The sequence below is a fragment of the Astatotilapia calliptera genome, chromosome 7 (assembly GCF_900246225.1).
Source record: "Astatotilapia calliptera chromosome 7, fAstCal1.2, whole genome shotgun sequence".
Classification (NCBI taxonomy): domain Eukaryota; kingdom Metazoa; phylum Chordata; class Actinopteri; order Cichliformes; family Cichlidae; genus Astatotilapia; species Astatotilapia calliptera.
In genome coordinates, this window is record NC_039308.1 from 55133287 (window position 1) to 55149912 (window position 16626).

A 16626-nucleotide genomic window follows, 5' to 3' on the forward strand; every position below is an offset into this window, starting at 1 on the left:
ATTGACAATAAACTGGACTGGGCTAAAAACACCACAGCACTTTACAGGAAGGGCCAGAGTCGTCTCTATTTTTTGAGGCGACTGAGGTCCTTCAACATCTGCCAGAAAATGCTGAGGATTTTCTATGAGTCTGTTGTGGCCAGTGCGATCCTCTATGCTGTTGCATGCTGGGGGAGCAGGCTGAGGGTCGCAGATGCCAACAGACTTAATAAACTGATCCGTAAGGCCAGCAATGTTGTGGGGATGGAGCTGGACTCCCTCAAGGTGGTGTCGGAGAGGCGGATGCTGTCCAAGATAAAGACAATGTTGGATAACACCTCCCACCCACTCCATGACATGTTGGTCAGTCACAGGAGCTCGTTCAGTGAGAGACTGAGATTACCGAAAAGCACCACTGAACGACACAGGAAATCATTCCTGCCTGTGGCCATCTCCCTGTACAACGCATCCACTTAACACACTGTTTGCTGCTACAGCTACACATGTTTCTTTTCCAACTATTTATTTATAAGTGACTTATGTATGTATGTATGTATATATATGTATATATTGTACTATTCTTAGTTAGCGTATTGTCTGTCTTGTCTTAATGTTGGTTTAAAATGGAGCACTGTAACAAAAAATAATTTCCCCCAGGGATCAATAAAGTATTCTGATTCTGATTCTGATTCTGATTATATAAGACTTTAAAAATTAATGGAAATTCAAACTATCACTTGTCAGCACTATAAAAAACACTGCATTTAGCTTACCCCGAGCAAATATTTTTTGGGTATTCATTAAAATGGCTAAAAATATGGACAACAAAATCAAAAGCCTTTAGGTCTTATACAGAATCCAACACTTCAACACCTGCTCTGCTGATGTAATGTGATGATGACTTGTAATGTTTGTTGTCTGCACTTTTTTTTGTAGCAAAAACAAAACAAAAAAAGTCGACTTTGTTATAGACGGTCTGAAAGTCAAACCCAAGAGAAACCAGTTTAGGAGCATGAATTTCATGTCCAGCACCTCCCTCTGCTGGACACTAAATAGAACAGTTTTAAGGGTGATAAATAAGTAAAGGATTACCAAGCTCACCAAGATTTGAAAGTGGCAAGAAATGATGCACACAGGCTGGATGTAACAGTCTGTGTAACTCAATGTTTGCCTTACAGTAAAATAAGCTGTTAATGTAAAAAAAAAAAACAACAACAACAACAACAACAGCCCTGTCACAGTGAAGTGGCCTCCCACAGAGACACATTGCAACACAGGAAACTGCAACGAGTGTGAGTGAAGTAATGAGTTACCTAATCAGCTAATCCAAAGTATGCACGCACCAAGCATCTGCTTTACTCTTACAACTATGAGCTTTGGGAAACAACTGTACCTTGCGGTGTCAGTGAAGACAGCTGGATGACTTCATCAGGTCATAATCTCAAACAATAAACATGAACCTTGAATGAATGGTTACTTTTTCTCTGCTCGACTCCAGCCATGTGTCTAGGTGCTGTCTGCCTCTTAGAATGGATTATGTGTAATTTCTCCTTGTAAGCAGACACAAATGAGCTTTATCTTCTCCTGGTGGCTTTGTATTGGCCAGTGTGGGGAGATTATTTGTCTCCGAGAGAAGTTATAGCACTGAATGGAGCAGAAGAAAGAAGGAATGATGAAAGACCCCAAACCAGATATATTACTTAGACATGCGAGTGATGTCAGACAGAACTCCAAATAAACAACTAATTTTGATATCTGGGATTCTTTAAATTGATTTTTTAAACTATTAGTTTCTTTAAATCAGAGGTTCCCTAAACATACATGCAAGCTTTTACAAAACCTAACAGAAAAATTTCAACTTTAATAATAAGACTCTTCCACTGCTTTGATTGGATATAAAAAAGAAAATAAAAATAGATATTCTGTTGCACAGCACAACTTAAAAGTGTGTGTTGAAAAAATTCTGTAGTCAATCACTATCTAATCTAAAGACCCATATATGCTTTTTTAGAACTTGATAATGTTGCAGTTGATGATTACTCAGTTGCATCACAATTAGACTACGGTACTATGGACCTCGTGGGTTTCCCCTGCACGACCCTAGAAGAGTGTCAACAAGATGCTGATACTATTCAAAGTAAATCCAACTTGAGAAGAAAACAAATAATGTGATGAAATTTCAATACATTCTCTGATCATTTTAATCTAACAAGCAACAGTTAGATATGTATTACATTTCTCTGCAGCAACCAGGTGCCAGCTTTAGCCACAAGAGGGCACTCTGATCCCTCGTATAGGCACAACAACAGAGTTCAAAGTGGTCAAGGTGGTTATCACTTTAATTGGGTCAAATGTTTTTGTTTATTTCTTTGTATGTTTTATATATCAGACCCATCAATACAACCAAAATCATGGGACGAAAGGAAGCATTAGTTCCATCTATGCCAGAGCTAACTTTCTCCTCAGACCCCCCCTCTCAGAAAACACACAATGAGTGAAAGGGTGTAAAATATTTGGGAACTGTGTTTGAATCTAACACAAATGTTAATGTTATAAAGACACTCACTGACAGTATGACCCATGCAAACTTGGCTTTTATGGTATAGCAAGGATGCTGAAGTGTGCTTTAAAGTACCGCGTATATTTCAAATATTTGACATTTTTCTTTTATTTCCTGGGGTAATTATATTTCTGGGCCCCCCCCCAAAAAAAAAAAAAAAAGCTGTGTGCAAAGAGTTATTACAATAGGTTAAAAAAGTGGCACAGTTATATATAAAACACAAGCTCATTATGTCCTGATGTAATGAGTTTCTGATTAAATTTCATCTCACAAAACATATACAGGAAAGTTTTGCCTTATTCCTAAGACTATCAAATCAGTAAAAAAGAGAGATACCCTGATTTTGTAATACAAAGATAAATACATATAAGTATACATACAGCAAACATGTCCACTTTCTAGTGTGTGTTGTATAATCCCTGTTGATCGTGTAAAACCTGTCCTCACTTCCCATTAAGTGTCATGTGAGGGGTAAAGAAAACATGCTACACATTTGACGTTTCGCGTGCCAACTGCCTCAGATCAGGCTCAATGTACCTTCAGTTGTTTTACTTGATAATTTGTAAATGTCTCATGTGACTAATCTCATCACTTAAGCCAGATGGCATGAGGCCAGCAGTGGTAAAGAAGGTTAGGGTGAAACTGCTTCCACATGTGATTTTCTGGAAGGAGACACCACTTAAAGAAGAAGAGAGGTTTCACTTTGAAGACTTCAGCTGTGGAAGTCGCTCTTTCTTCCTAAACGTGCTTACTACCCCCAGCAAGGGAACCCAAACATTTTCATGCACGGAAGAAGAGTTCTGCAGAAACCTGTGGGTTTAAAACACTAAACAAAGCCAACCTGCCTCTCCTTCCTCTTGTGTCTGCCTTTCCGTGTTTTTGTTGCCGTTTCTGTGTAATATTCGGCGACCTGCACAAACAAGGCGATAAAACTTGAGTGTTTGTGAGTCTCCAAACAGCCAGTGTTTTTCCCGGTTGCCCAGGCAATAGACTACACCCTCACCTGAGACCTTTTTGCTGCAGGTGTGTTCAGTCTCTCAGCACTGCAGAGGAGGGCAAACACAGTCGGCTGATGCACACAGTTGGATACAAAATAATTAAATAAAGAGCTCTAGATTACGTATGTAGAAGGAGATAACGTGTACCTGTTCTGAGGTTTTGTTTCTCTGGCCGAAGTTCAGGCCAGGAAATGGTCTTAAGTGGTTTTGTACCAGCAGGTCATGTTAGGACATGTTCCCTGTGTGCTTTGCTTGCACATGAGAAGCACCTTGAGCTCCGCACCAGTTAAAAAAATGCAAGTTTAAAAGATGTTGACATTGGTTTGTTATTTCTTAAAAAAATACTTTTTGGTAGGAAATGAACAATTCTTGCAAAGCTGAATTGATATTTTCCTTGTTCTATTCTGCCTCACTTGGTGCGGTGTATTAGAAGCAGTTAATACCGTTACTACTCTTTCCACTAATTCCTACTTGTAGTTACACTCCCCGCTGATCTGAAGAAGCGCAGACGTGCTCTCGGTCGTCGTAAAAAAAAAAACAACCCATAATCTGGTTAAAGTCTGAAGTGCATTTTGTACTAATATGTGGAATTACAATAAAATTAAATCTAATCATCCAACCCTGTGATATTTGGCCCCTCTGTTCTCTGTTGTCAGCATAAAATGTATTTTAGGGAAGTAGTCGGGGAGGAGGCGTGGCACACTTATAGGTCTGCTTGTGGCTAACAGCTTCACTAGCAAACGCCCAGTCATCTGCTGCTGTGCACATGTAGCTAAGGGCACTCTGCTAGAGTAAAACTGTCTTCAGCTTTAATGTATAGCTAATGTGCATATCTCTATTGTGCTAGTCTGAGATCACACTGGTATAAAGAATTTCCGTGGTTGACCTGGGGCCCACACAGAGGTTAACAAGGAATCCATATGCAGCAGCGGGGCTGTAAAACAGCAGCTCTCTTAACCTGCAGGAAGTTACTCCAACCACTGACTTTATTTCACAATCTGTCAAACTGAAGTGGCTCCTTCCTTTGATCAGAGGTGTTTCATAAACCTCCATGTTTGCTACGTGACTGCATATCTGCGCTTTCCCATGGTGCATCGAAACAGCTCTTTCTCACTGAAAGAGCGGGTGTTTTGCGTCTTGGGCTCAGCTGCATAAACTTCCAGAACCAGCTCATCGGCCAACATCCAAACAACCAGATGTGGGATTCACGCTAAAAAAAAAAGAAACCCTGTATTTTCTCACATTTCCCCTGACCTTTTGAATGACTGACATGGTCGGGATCAAAGAAGATCTGACTGCCCTACAATAACATTCTAGGGATGCAAGATGGGAACAGACAGCCAGACAGACAGAAAAAGAGCACAACTGCTGATCATCACTTTTGCACCAGGAACTGAAGCCACATGAGGCAGCTGTCTTTGCGTCAGACTACGACCACAGCTTAATAGACGTAGATGAGTTTCAGAATCGCACAAAAACAAGCAAAATCAAAGCTCGCTGCCTTTTTTGTTTGATTACCTTGTCAACCAAACAGCTGCTGCGAGCATTGCTGAACATCACACGCCGAGCACGGTCACTGTTTACAGTGCTCCATCTGAGCCACAGGCTGCTGTTAACGCCAGTGCAACTTTCTGTAATCCGCAGAAATGCTTCTATTGTTGGATCATGCATAAACACTATTGTTTGGCATGAGAAAACCATGAGCTCTGACTATGATTTTCCAATCTCAGTGGACTAAACATTAAGATCTAGAACAGTGAGACTGTTCTGTTTATGTAAGGGACACTTATGGATGTTGATTAGGGCGATGAAAAATGATTTAAAAATTCAGAATAAACAGCAGTAAATAAAGCTTATCTTTCATGGCTCTAAACCAACAGTAGATTGCTAATCAACATAACCACACATTAATGTGGTTTCAGGCAATGCTTGAATAGTCATTTAAAAGTTGAAATCTGCATATGTAACCACCTCTTTTGCAATAAACATTTTATTTCTGGCTTGAGGGCCTTACTTTTGGTTTTTTGGGCTTGATTGATAATTTCTACCTTCAAGTGTGATGCAAAAAGGAATAAAACTGTCAGAAAACGAAAGAGATAAATGTTCACATTACGGGTTTCCTGGCATTTAGATTTTAGTGTTTTAAAGTCGTGATTTAAAATGTAGATTCTGCCACTAAATGAGGAGCTAAGGGTGAAAGTTCATCTTGTCAAAATCCCAACATAAGTTATTTACAGAAGTGTTAGGCAAAAATAGGTTTGGGATACCGTTTTAGGCTATGCGGTCTTAACGTTTTGGTGACTGATCAGAGTCAGGAACACATTTAGTTAGTGTCCATTCAGAGAATGGTGAGTTTTGACTGTTTGTTTGTTTTTTAAAACTGTTAAAGAAGTGCAGTGTCTTTGTTTCATTTCCACTCTGGAGTTGTTGCACTTGCAGGCCACACTAAATGTTACCAAGGACCGCTAATGACCCATGAACCACACTTTGAGAACTGTGATTTTTAGACAAATTATCACCATCAATCTCATGATTCAGGTGGCTGCGGCTTATCACACAGTAAGAGGAGTCGGTGACTTCACCTCTTTGCATATCAGAGAAGTTGCACTCTGTTGCACATAAATAGATGAGTATTGTTCTTGGATAAAAATCTTAGATATATAAATCCTCGAGCATTAAAAGATTAATCCATCATCTTGACCAGACTCTACTATGAGTCTCTTGGAAGACCACATGACAGGCCATTACATTTACTAAATAGAATTACATTATTTTATTCATGCCATAAATGACAACACACAGCTCTATAAATGTGACAAACACTTGTTTGTTAAAATAATCTCCATTGTTATCTGTTAGAAGACAAAGAGTGAGAGAAATTCTCCCCTGCTCGCTGACTGTTCAGGTTGCATTACAGACCATAAAAAGTCCAAGTCAAAGCAAGTCGACAAGCACCTGTCTAATCCTGCTGATCATAGCAGCATTGTCATTATCTATGGGCCCTAGCCTATGACTGTAATTAGAGCTGCCTTGGATGATCTGAAACACAGATGGTGGTGGGAGGCTAAGCAAATAGCACTAAGGTAATCAGTCGGGGTTGTGGGAGCAGACAAATCTTTAAAGACCTGAAGTGAGAGCCTAAACGCTCATTCAGTCGTGTCAGGACTAGCCGGCAGAGCTTTTCATTTTGGAGACATGTTTTCAAGAAGGCCTCCGCAGATTTGTTGGACGCTGCCTGATGATCCTCGTATGAAATTCAGGAAAGTGAAGCGCAGTTAATCAAATGAAACCGCTGATGACTAAATGGCATGAAGTCATGTCCTTGTGGTGTTCATTAACCTCTTCAACCTCACCACGCATATGTTGTGCATCTAGTCACCATTCAAAGCCAAAGGAATTTTAGTTGGACCCCAAAGTTATTCCTGGTTTTGAATGCATGCACAAGTTCTGCTGACGCCCATCCAGTACGTTTCACGCAAGCCTCTTAATCTCTATAATTTCGTTGTCTTGGAAAAACGAAATTATTTCACTTATGGCAAACAAGCCGTTTTAATCACACTGGATCTGAAAGAATACAGACACCCAGTGCAGCAAAGCACGTACCTTCATGATCTGGCATGAATGAGCTAAACTCACTATTAAAGAATGTATGATTTCCCAAGCTCTCGACACTTGAAATTTTTTTTCAAGCATTGTTTATTTTTAACTTTGAAAACAGCAGATGATGAGTTTCTCCTGCTTTCCATAGTCAAGCTTAAGCATCAACTCATTATGCATGACAAACTGTCAAAGTTGGGTTGTCTGAATAAACTTACGGGGACATACGATCCAGCGCCAAGCTACAGAAGATGGGAATAAGAGTCTCGTACTATTTTCTATGCCTTTTTGCATAGCTTGTCCCTCTACTGCTTCATGCATCAGCGTTATTTCCGTTTCTGGGGGAACATTTTATTTGGCATCAACCTGAGCTGAAAGCCTCAGCTGCAGAGGTTGTGGATGCAGGTGTGGAGGTACTATGCAGTCTCAGTATGGACTGAATACAGGAGAGAAAAAATGACTGGAAGAAGGCACTCGCCTGTCACGTTTCTTTTTCTTTCACCAGCAATGAGTAAAAATCCCCATTTTTTCCCAAAGACAGTACTTCCAGTGTGCCTTTGAGCTACCGATGCTGTTTTACTGTTGCTGACCTACATACAACTTGCCATGTCAGCCCCCCCCCCCCCCAAAAAAAAAAAATCAGCCTGAGCTAGATCCTCCAGACAGGAGACTCCCAGTGAACATAGCAACAGAAACTCTCCTCCCATCTCTCTCCCCACCCTCCCTGCCTCCCACTGGAGCGATGCGGGCCAGGCTCTGTAGCTACAGCCTCACTTGGCTTCAGGATTGGGGGAAGGGGAGTGAGTTAACATATGGCTTATTGTGCATTGTAGGCTATGGCTTTCAGCTCGTCAACACTGGCACGAGCTGGAAAATTGCACTTGTGTTCAGCAGCTGAATCTTTTCTTCTTCTTTTTTTCTCGCGATATTTGTTTGGTGAAATACCCACTCAGAATGCCATAAACCCAGCCGCTTTGTCACCAAAACTCCCTATAATGTGCAGAGTTATTGTCTCCCAGACTCGTCTATCATCACCTTAATGGCCACGTGTGTAACACTTAAAAATGGTAATCACCTCGGCTGTAACACCCGCAGACAGCTGCTGGAGAACGATGACTACCTGTTTTATAACCATGTTTGCTTTGGACGAGAGTGTGGTGCTGGCATAATTTGTGGTTCAGTTGCGTGTCAAGCAAAGCGGTCGGCCACAGTTTGGTGACGCAAGGGGAACTATTAATATCTCGGGAACGGGATGTTCTCGCTTCGGCATCGGGGTCATTCGAGGATAAACAACGTGTTGACGGTGTGGTTGTGGGGAGTGCGACAGAGCGATCGTCTGAGAGTTTTAAAGGGGGACACGCCGAAGTTTCCCTCTTTCCTTTTCTTTGTCCCTTGCACTGGGCGCATGCCCGCGGTCAAGCTGGTTCACGCTCCGTGCCGGGGTTGTGCACTTCAGTCCGTGTTGAGCCTCGCCCACTTGTGAACCCGCTGACTTCTGAGCACACTCTGGTCGAAGTGGTGGAAACAGTCATGTGATGTAACAGTGCCTCTTTGGAAGTCGTATGTTTTGAAATTCTGCCTCGCTGTGTTTTTTTGTTTTCACTTTGAACTTTCTCTGCGCCAAATGGAATATAAAAGGGAGGCTTATGTGCGCATTCCGTCCAGATTACAGGCCCGCAAAGCATCATAACGGCGCACAACTGCAAACAAAAGTTTGGTATTGCAATTAAAATGGAAACCTGCATTAGTTATAGGCAAGATGGATTATTGTCATGTAGTGCACAAGTCGGGGGGCTTGCACCAGCAACTGGTTGTTTATCATTATTATAAGAATACATTTTTTATTTTATTTATTTATTGGCGTTTTACAAATGAATTATTTTGAGATAAACAGTCAAATATAAAGAAAGACCAAATTTTAATATGAGGGAGCTGTCCGAGACACAACAGGAAGAGTTTTCTTACCGTGTCAGCACTTATTAGGAAGTCTTCTACACAGAGTCGGTTCATGTAACCCTTATTGCTGGCATAAAGTATTTAGGCCTGCCCTCATCTCTGGATGTACACAACATGTTCACATCACTTGCTGATTGTAAGGTTGGTGGTTTGACTCTCACGTCCTCTAGTACATAAGTTTGAAGTGTCCGTGGGTCAGATGTTAAACCCCTCAGTCAGGGGCTGTACACAAAAACACAAAAACAAATAAGAACATGAAGTTCCAGAATAGCCAATAAAAAGAATTAATAGTACACAATAAAATAAAAAAGTTTTTAAATAAATAAATAATAATAATTCAACAAACAGAATGCCGATTTAAACAAAAAAGTTTGCCCGATTGTGTCTTGTAATAAAAAGTGCTTAGTACTCACTTAGAGCATAAAAGCACTGTAAGTACCAGCCCACTGGCCATTACTGTAATATCCCTATATAATTATGGGTGCATTGTTCTTGCAGACGAGTCTTTTCACACCCTGCATAGACAGCCTCACTCACCTGAGGAAGAGCTACTCTTTAGCCTTGCCTTGCATGCACCAATGCAGCATCGCAGTCATCAAAGCTGCACTGCTGATGACAGTTGCCACAGATTTAAATGTAACTTGTAGCCATTTTTTCAAAGTGAAAACTTGTCAGACTGAGAACTCTGTCACTGAAGCTCCTGTAATTCATCCCAACAGTGAACCCTTTTTCACCATCATAAGAAACAGCAAGTTTTTTGGTTTGAGTTTAACTTAATACTATGCAGTGCACCAGCTTGGAAGCATGCTTGATTTGCTTCTACACTCATTTATTTATTTTTTTCCTCTAATTTTAATCTCGATCGGTGTCAGTAGAAAATGACTGTACTGCAATGACCTGTACATCTTGCACACACTCAAACACTGACCATTAATAATGGACTGCATGCCATTTAAGTGCCTCTGCTGAATGTCCCACCAAAAGAGATGTTCATCTCAAAAGCATCAGCGCAGTGAGCTAATGCAGGCCCCCTGCAGACTCACCGCCCAGATGAATAGTGCATTTCAAAGTGTTGTCCCCTCACCGGTGCCCGCGAGGCACATCCCTCTCCAGCCGTCACACCAATCAATGCATTTTGAATAGCACCAGCACTGACCAGCAAATGGGTGCAAAAACAAAACTGTGTCCGCTTCACATTGCTCTTTTGAGCTGTATTGTGTTGAGCAGACAAAGCCACCATGCCAAAGGAACAATGATGGCAGTGCATACTCATGGCTAAGCATGGGCCTAGGGTCAAGCGAGTGGCGTACAAATCAGCTTGTGATTATGAACTCAAGTCTGCATGCAAGACAGTCGTCACTCTCACGTCAGAGCACTTGTCTACTGCTTTCAAATTACGCAACAGAAAAAATTATCATGTTCTGCCAGTGATGCTGGACAGCTCTCTGTTCTTTGTAGTAGAGTGCCGGGGAGGCGGCACCGAGGCGGGGGAGGAAAGCAGGATTAACATAGTGGTAAAGAAGGTTGCCTCTTGTGTGGCTGAACATTGACGGCCTGGAGGCAAAAAGACAGGGAGGATGACAACCAAATGGGACTCCCATCTAAACAACACCTCCCACCCTTCTGAGAGCTCGCGCAGTGACCTCTTCTCAGCCTAAGCCCCCTTTCTGCAAAGTGCTAGGAAGGGAGTTGAGCACTGTTCTGGTCTTGTTGTTGTTGAAAAGCAGCACCTGAATGACGCTATCTATGAAAGCTGTCATGGGCAGCTTTTATGAGTTAATTTGTTTGTTGTTTATGTGCACAAAGCCCTGTCTTTAGATAAGATTTCTCCACATGAACAGGTGTTTGCATGGGGCGTTTTGTGCACATGTGTAAACTGCACATTACAGTTTCTTTTGTATGAATAATTTGCAGTTACTGGTCGTAATATATAGAGCCTTTGCCTCTTATTATGACAATTAAACTATGCTCTTGCTAGGAGTTGGCTTAGCTTTGCGTGATGACTATGAATTCAACTGTGGGGGGAAAAGAGCTTAAATAGGGTCATTTGTGGGACTTGGCACATATCCTTGGATAGAGCCAGTGTCCAGGATTTATACTGCTTCTTTTTCGTCTTCTTTTGGTTTCTCCCTTTAGGGATCACCACAGTGGATAATCTGCCTCCATCTAACCCCTGTCTGTCACACCAACTCTCTGCTATGACCTTCTTCACTACATTCATGAATCTTCTCTGTGGTCTTCATCTTTGTCTCCTACTTTGCCCAATGTATCCACTATCCCCTCTCCACATGTCCAAACCATCTCAGCATTGCCTTATCCCGTTAATATTGTTCATTCACTTTAACACCTTCAGCTTGGCCTTCTGTCTTTTTGTCAGTACCCCTCTCTCCAAACCATACCAAATGTCTCACTGCTACCTTGTAAACCATCCCTTTCACCCTCACTCTGTGCATGTTTCCACCTGTCTCCGTCTCATTCATACACACGTATTCTATCCTTCTTCTACTGTATATCATACCTCTTCTGTCAGAGCATACCTCCACCTCTCCAGACAATCTTCCACCTGTTCCCTGCCCTCACTACATATCACATGTATCGTCTGCATACATCATAGTCCTGGTTGACCTCGTCTGTCAGCCTGTTCATCACCAATTCAAACAAGAATGGACTCAGAGCCAATTATTGATGTAATCTTACCTCGAATCCTATCACACAGTTTACCACTGTCTCACTATCTTCACACATGTCCTGCACCCCCCTCACATGCTTCTCTGCCACTCCTGACTCCTTCGCACAATACCGCAGGGTTTATGCTATGCTAAGCTAATCAGGAGCTTCCTAAAGCAAATATCTAGTTTGGACACAGGAGAGGTGTTCATTGTATTGGCTAACATTTGGCAATGAAGTTAAGAAATCATCTCTGCGTTACTGGTGAGCCTTTAATTTAGAAATGTGGCTTAACTTGTCAGACTTAAAGTTCAACACCCTGGAATAAATTAATCACCAAAGTACACTTTTTTGGATGTTGCCCAAGAGAGTGTATTCTGTATCTCGTCTGTGAGAGATGCTACAAGTTACCTTAAAAAAAGGACACCCTGTTCTCAGAAAACATCAAGATTTTTGAATACCTAAGGAGGAGGGATGTGATCTTATATTTGTTCGTGTGCCAAGTGGTCATTTACCATTTATTGTTCCCAGTAGCGTTTGCTCAATCTGATGTTTGCACTTGTGTTCCTAATGGTAATGTTATGACAGTAAAGTGTTGATAAGGACCCAATAACTCTGTAACTTGTATATCCTGCTAGACAGCAGGAAGGCTGCACTTTGTTATGATAGCATGTAGTTTGGACTTGTTTACCCATCTCATCGACGCCTGGCTGACTCACTGGACCTGGTTTTATTACTGTACGCATACGTGCTTTACATAATCGGGTGTTCTTTTCTCTCCTCAGCAAAGGGAACAAAGATCAACATTTCACTTGTGCCCTGTCGAAACACAAGCGCAAGTGGTTGGCTGTTACAGAGAGGTTCACGTGGTGGGTGTACGCCCTGCTGACTCGCACGTGTTACACTTACATCTTTACTGTTTAACACTTGTGTGTCGTCTGTATGACTAATCCTCGTTTTTTTCTACACAGGTAAAACCCAGCCTGTTTCTGTCATCATTAGTCACGGGGCTGCTTGTCTGTCACAAAGGGCTTGGAGAACAACAAGAAGAGGGATATATTATAGTGCAGTGTCCACACTATAGCACCTTCAGCTCTCTATCAGTCTTTATTCATTCATTCAAACCAATATTTTTTATAAAATATATACTGTATAAATTATATATCGTGACTTAGTCTCTCATTTTTCCGAAACCACAATTGAAATCTTGATTTTTTTCTTAGGAGTCAATAAAAAAAAACTTGACATTACCAGAAATACTGGTTTGGCGATATCTCGGAACTATAACAGTCTTAAGTGTTTTACTGCTTCTTCTGTTCTGATAAGAGGCTCTTTCCATTTCAGGGACGTTTACCAAGCAGTTGGACTGCCCTTCGAAACTCACAGCTGGATTAAAGGAAAGAAAGGCAAAAGGTCTTAGTTAATAAATGACTGAGGTTTATGAGTAGACAGCATTTTAATGATAAGCAACATAAGAGTGACTATTTTAACCAGACCCCCAGTTTAAGAACCACGTGGAATTTGATACTTTTGTAAGTTTTTCAAAGTCTTCAGAGGGCGGGGTCTTGCCTTGACATGACAGCCGAGCCAGAATGTTACAGTGTTCAGGCTTCACTGTGCTCGAAGAGGATATCTCCCATTGCAAACAAAAGTGAAGAGGCCAATCAAATTGCTGTTCCTGCCTGAGAACATTATCTCAGTGCCAGACAGTGTGCTGTTTGGACACAGTGCACTGGGGGTTGGTGCTGGGATTTGGGAACGTACAAAAGGTCTCTCGAATCATCACATTGCAGCAGCCACAGACAGAGATACTCCACTGTTCCCCTCTGAGTGAGATTGTGAAAGATATGATCACTTCCACAGCTGCTTGTCACCTTTGGAGGGGTTCCGTTGTTTGAGCTGCAGCTGATTTCCTCGCTGTCTCTTTTGGCTTTCGAGCACTTGACACCCAAATGGGAGTTGATAAACACATGCAGTTTCTACGCAGCTCTGGGAAATAACCCTGTGAAAGAGGAACTATCCCCTTTTGCTGCGCTCTCATTAGAAAAGATCGCCAAAGCACTACATGAAACACAAGAACACCACGTTTTTGTGGTGAAAGAATATGTAAAATAATACAGCCAGATGGCCTTCTGAATGCCACATTGCCGTGAACACTGGGAACTTTCTAGTGTGGGCTTTTGTGCACAATGCTGAAAGTGTGCATTCATTCTCACAGGAGAGCATCAGCTGCTGCAGGAAAGCAGGTCTAATCCTGTACTGGTGGAGTGCAACTTTACTCCTTTTCTTAAAAGAAAAAGAAGTTTTGTGTCCTTTGTCTGTTGCTCTTAAAGCATGCTACGTAATATCCGACACATATTCTGGTACATTCAAAATCTGAGCTAAACAGATCCTTGAAACTTTTTTGATGAAACACTGGAGTTCATGTGGGTCCACACGAGGTTAACAGGGACATTCAAGTGTGTCCTTGTGCTTATAATCAATAGCATTAGCTGGTTTGTTTTCTGCCAGGACTTTGTAGCTAGTGACATGATAGTTTCCAGCATGCCTGGATTTGATAACTGTTTATGGATTTATTTCCAGGTGTCTGGAAAAATGATCAGATTGATCCAGCTGTAAAGCTAACGCCATTAAAATGTCCAACACTGACAAAAACTTTGTATCTTGACTCCCTTTTTTTCCACCATAATGGTGTCACTTGTCTCTTACTGGAGAATAAACCAAAGAAGACAGTGCCTGTGGGAGCTGGCTGGATTACAGTTGGCAGAGACTGAGAGTTGCTCAGAGGAAGGTTTTGAGGTAAATTGCTAGTTTGCTGAGAGAAACCACCATCTTCCAAAAAAAACAACAAAACAACAACAACAACAAAAAACACAAGCTGTTCATTAAAAGAAATACTGAACTATAAAATAGATTATAATCATAAAGCCTGTCAACTGCTGAAAGTCATTTTTGAGTCAACAAGTCAAGTCTGATGAAACTTTTGTTATCAAACCTGCAAGACTGAGAGGAGAATAGCACAGACGTTATCAGCAGGGTCGAGCAGGATTTAAACAACTTACTGCTAGTGTTGTTGTGCCACTCTTCTGTCTTTGAATGAAAGTTTAAAAAGCAGTTTTGGAAACAACTTATTTTCTCTGTCTAACATCAGCTGGTTAAACCAGTACTTTCTTCGCTGAACTCTCTGCCGATGCACTGTGCTGCTGGCCAGAGGCCCACTAGAGATATTCATAAGAAGGGGAGTAAATAATATTAAAAACTCTTGCTGAATCTTGTTGCTTCGATTTGAGACTTTGTTCACATGACTTTTGCGCTTTTAGTTGATTGTTTTCGTTTTTGAGTTCAGATAATGTGTAACGGAGGAAATCGGTGCAATCACATTTTCAAATAGTCACCTCATCAGTTTTCTTCATGACAAAAATTGCACATTCAGAGCATAAAGGGGAAATTGCTCAAATGCTGTATTTCAACAGTTAGTTCTCATCAAATAAAGCTGCTTGTATTTGTGCCTTTGCAGAAAATCAGTTAAAAATGAATTAGCTAATAAGTAGGTCTTTTCCGTCTTACATCACTGAGAGGGAAGTATATTGGGGGTTTGGACTCTGGGTGCTCAACAACTAATTTCAAGTCCAGTTTGGAGAAGGGGAAATGTTAAAAAACAAACAAACAAACAAACAATAAATTATATTTTAAACATTTACTTGCAAACCAACAGCATTCAGTAGATTTTTGACAAATATTGCAACAAGTGTCAGTCCTTCTGCATACAGGATGACTGACCCTGATGTACTGCAAATCAAATCAATCTGTACAGCAGTGTCCCCAAAAATATACACAATATCCCAAAACAAGTGCCACGAATAGATTTTATTTGTGAATAAACTTCACAGAGAACCCAGGCAACAGGAAAAAAGACCTTTAATAATAGTTTATCTCAGGAAGTCCTGGCAGGTAGGTTGTTCCAGCAGCTGGAATTCTTCTTCTTCTTTACACTCAGGGTTTCTGGGTGTCATCTTCTGTGAATATAAGGGCTCTGTGAGCAGGGGAACTTTTTTAATGGGGGGGGGGGGGGGGGGGGGTACAGGAGGGAACTAAAAACAAGATAGGGTACTCAGTGGTCCAAAAACACTCATGTGCAGCCCTGTGACCTATTACAGATTTATTACACAGAAAATGATGACATGCAAGAGTTTAAAACAGTCATTTTATCTTTTGTATAATTGTTTTTCAAAGTGTAAAAAGGGATTTATAGCTTAACCTTTAAACTATAGTAGATCATAAGCAGAAAGTAGAACAACAACACCTTAAATAAAGTGAAAGTTGCAAACCTGTACTTGTATGCTCTCTTCCAATGGTGCTGGGCACTGTAACGCTGCTCCAGACCAGTGGTGTTGGTGGCGCTGTGGACACGCCCACGTCTGTGGGCCGCATACCACATGTTGGACGTATTCCTCTTATAGCTGTATATTCAGGCTATATTTGCTGCAGAATGCCTCTCGGATCTAAAGACACCTCCTTACCGATATCATCGGTGGACAAAACTCCAAAGCGCCTGGAAGCTTTTTTGCGCCACTCCGCACGATTCTGTTGTATGTTTTAAGATCTGTTAACTTTGCAGCCTGCGAGATATACATCATGTGAAATGCGTGGAGGCAACCTGTGGTGAAACTTTCAAGTTTGGTGCATTTGGGGACAGACAGCGCCCAATGAATGAGCGGCTACTCTGACGATGCTGCCCGGTCGTCGCCGGTCGACACGCCCCCAGCATGGATACACCGAGCAGGAACAGGCGCTCAGGAGACACGCACTATGCTGGAGACTGTTTGAAGCCGCGATGGGAGTTAACGCATCCAAGTTTCTAGACTTCTT

At 41.5% G+C, this 16626-nt stretch overlaps 2 long non-coding RNA genes across 2 annotated transcripts; both read right to left on the minus strand.

The window, feature by feature from the left end:
* Positions 1–3343: 3343 nt before the first annotated feature.
* On the minus strand, positions 3344–3740 carry LOC113027200 (uncharacterized). Its single transcript, XR_003272999.1, has 3 exons — positions 3685–3740; positions 3543–3582; positions 3344–3449 (listed from the first exon to the last, which is right to left on the minus strand). It is a non-coding gene; the product is annotated as an uncharacterized LOC113027200 (long non-coding RNA).
* Positions 3741–15439: 11699 nt separating this feature from the next.
* Positions 15440–16152, minus strand: LOC113026769 (uncharacterized). The gene is made up of 2 exons (XR_003272948.1): positions 16086–16152; positions 15440–15773 (listed from the first exon to the last, which is right to left on the minus strand). It is a non-coding gene; the product is annotated as an uncharacterized LOC113026769 (long non-coding RNA).
* Positions 16153–16626: the final 474 nt, after the last annotated feature.